We start from the raw sequence: 3,220 nt of genomic DNA on the forward strand, positions 1-3,220 counted from the left end.
GCTTACTACTTGGAAGAAAAGTTATGACCAACCCAGATAGCATATTCAAAAGCAGAGACATTACTTTGCCAACAAAGGTCCATCTAGTCAAGGCTATGGTTTTTCCAGTGGTCATGTGTGGGTGTGAGAGTTGGACTGTGAAGAAAGCTGAGAGCCGAAGAATTGATGCCTTTGAACTGTGGTGTTGGAGAAGACTGTTGGGAGTCCCTTGGACTGCAAGGAGATCCAACCAGTCCATTCTGAAGGAGATCAGCCCTGGGATTTCTTTGGAAGGAATGATGCTAAAGCTGAAACTCCAGTACTCTGGCCATCTCATGTGAAGGGTTGACTCATTGGAAAAGACTCTGATGCTGGGAGGGATTGGGGGCAGGAGGAGAAGGGGACGACAGAGGATGAGACGGCTAGATGGCATCACCAACTCAATGAACCTGAGTTTGAGTGAACTCCGGGAGTTGGTGATGGATAGGGAGGCCTGGCGTGCTGCGATTCATCGGGTCGCAAAGAGTCGGACACAACTGAGTGACTGAACTGAACTGAACTGAACTGAGGTTATTTTAGTAACTAATTCTTCTGATGCATTCTAATTTATAACATGAAGAATTTTCTTTTTTCCTCTGAAATTCTATGACCACTCAGTGAGTTCTTTTATGTTGTCTATTTGCATGAGAGAATCTAAGTATTTTATGGCAAGTGAGTATGTGCTGCAGTGCCTGACCCAGGAAAGAGGGATTCCACCTGAGCCCACATCATTGTCACCCAGCGATTCATTCGTATTAATGAATCAGATGAGTCCTTCGTACTGATTTTTGATTGGTAATTTGTTTTATGATATTACAACAAAGAGACAAGGAAGAAGATATGACATTCTTAAACAGGCTTCTCTCCTCAGCTGATCCCACACCAGCACCCTGCTGACATCAGAAGAGTCTGTTTTGTTGACACGTGTCCGGGCAGAAAATGGCACAGCGTTGTGTTTAGTAACAGCATCAGTGGGATTCACAGTGGAGGGCCCCCCTAGTTCACTACTACTAGCAGAATTGAGCCTGAAAATCCCGGGGGCTGAAGATCTCTAGTTAATATTCTTGATTTCTTTATAGCCGTGAATTGTTTTACTGGTAAAGAACAGAGAACTGAATAGGATTAAATATAGTAATGCACATGAAGTGCTGAGTAAAATGTAAGGCCATGTAGTAACTCTCAATAAACTTTAAATTTAAGCTTATTGAAAAATCCCTCCTCCTCTTTCTCTTTGACCTTTTTCCTTTACTTGATCACCCTCATTATTAATGAGCTTAACAGAGGAAAAGAATGCTGGTATCATTAAGAAAGTTGTAGAGAGAGAAGATAGTATTTTAAGGGGGGATGCATGTGAAAATATTTTAAGTAATGTTAGGATGAAGGATAATGCAGGAAATCAGAAAGGAGAGATTATAACTGTGAAAATTTGGAGCTGCCATAAATGACTGAGGCTTGATGTGTAAACTGTGTTGTCCTCTGAACAGAGGCAATTGTTGCCGCCTTGAGAAGCAAAGCAATGTTTTATAGGCCATTGTGGGGGAGACTTACAAATTAAGAATAAAAGGTGACAGAGGAGTCGTTGAAAATGACAAGTGAAGGAGGTGTCAGAGAAGTAGAAGCAGAATCAGGAGAGCCTTGAAAGGCAGACGCGGTGGCTCGGGTGGTGCAGTATAGGATCCCATGTAGGACTCACTAGTAACAGGGAGTACTCAAAACTGGGTGTGTTTCTTACATATTCACGAATTTTGCGATCTTATATTTTACACATGGAAGTTCCATTCATTTCATGTTTTGATACAGTGTAATAGCTGCAATCCTGTGTCTAATGCATTGGTTGAACTAAAGTTGTCTGCATGGACAATTTGTGGATCTGTTATTTATTTTGCTACTACAGATCTTTAGTCATCCCTTGATTTCACTCATGCTTCAACAACTGCATAATATAATTTCTCTTCAATTGCTGACGGTTCTTCAACCTTTCTCTGCATGTACGATTACCATTACCTCTAATAATCTGATTCTTGGTAACACCAGTATAGTGTCTCATGTGATCCAGTGAAAAACCCAGGGGTAAAAGACTCACGTGCCTGTGTTGGACTTGTTCTTTTTCTTCAGGAGCATGGAGGGAAGTGGTGTGGCAGCTGTTGGTGGTGTTGATATAGTACTATCTGCCCTGGGCATACTGTTCATCCTGAAAGTGATCAGGATTAGTTAGGGTTGTTGGGCATTCATTATATGAACCAGAACATTAACATGTTTGATAGACGTGTAATTTTTTTAATGGGGGGGTCACAAAATTTGAAAGTCATTCTTTTCCTACTTTTTCTCTACATTGTCTCTATAAAAAATGATTTTACATCTGACTTTTCTAAGTTCAACCTCTCTGTTTTATTATTATCTTTTTTTTAATTTAGTATTTGAACCAACTATAGTACATAAGTATCAATATTTGGTGCTTCCCAGGTGATGGTAGTGGTAAAGAACATTCCTGCCAATGCAGGAGATATAAGAAGACTCAGGTTTGATCCCTAGGTGAGGAGCATCCCCTGCAAGAGGGTACAGCAGCCTACTCCAGTATTGTTGCCTGTCTATGGACAGAAGAGCCTGTTGGGCTACAGTCAGTAGGGTTGCAAAGAGTTGGACACAACTAAAGTGACTTAGGATGCATGCACGCACCTATATTTAACCACTTAATCTCTTGTTTACTGTGGGTTGGAGCCAATATATTCCCTTATAAGGAGTTATACAGTTATGACTCTGACTTATCTCTGATCCGCACACCAAAAAGCTTAGTGTTCTTCCCAGGTGCAAAATACAATATTGTTTATGGTGACAAAATGGTACGGCAGAAAAACATGGCATAAAGTTGTAGGAAACACTAAGCATGGACTGAGAATAAGAGTAGAAAAATCTAGCTAACACATTGACAGAGAAAAACTAATAGCGAAAGTTATGAACATTTAAAAAGATTACTTGGAAGAGTTGGAAAAAACATGGACAGTCAAAAATGAAGGATGAGACAAAAACTAGTGAGTAAAGCAGCCATGAAATTAAAAGACGCTTATTCCTTGGAAGGAAAGTTATGACCAACCTAGATAGCATATTCAAAAGCAGAGACATTACTTTGCCAGCAAAGGTCCATCTAGTCAAGGCTATGGTTTTTCCACTGGTCATGTATGGATGCGAGAGTTGGACTAAGGAA

At 40.4% G+C, this 3,220-nt stretch overlaps 1 pseudogene; it reads right to left on the bottom strand.

Moving 5' to 3' along the window:
* LOC104992617 overlaps positions 1-3,220 on the bottom strand; it is a 13,992-nt pseudogene that overhangs the window by 1,487 nt on the left and 9,285 nt on the right.

The sequence above is a fragment of the Bison bison genome, unplaced genomic scaffold (assembly GCF_000754665.1).
Source record: "Bison bison bison isolate TAMUID 2011002044 unplaced genomic scaffold, Bison_UMD1.0 scf7180017864220, whole genome shotgun sequence".
Classification (NCBI taxonomy): Eukaryota; Metazoa; Chordata; class Mammalia; order Artiodactyla; family Bovidae; genus Bison; species Bison bison.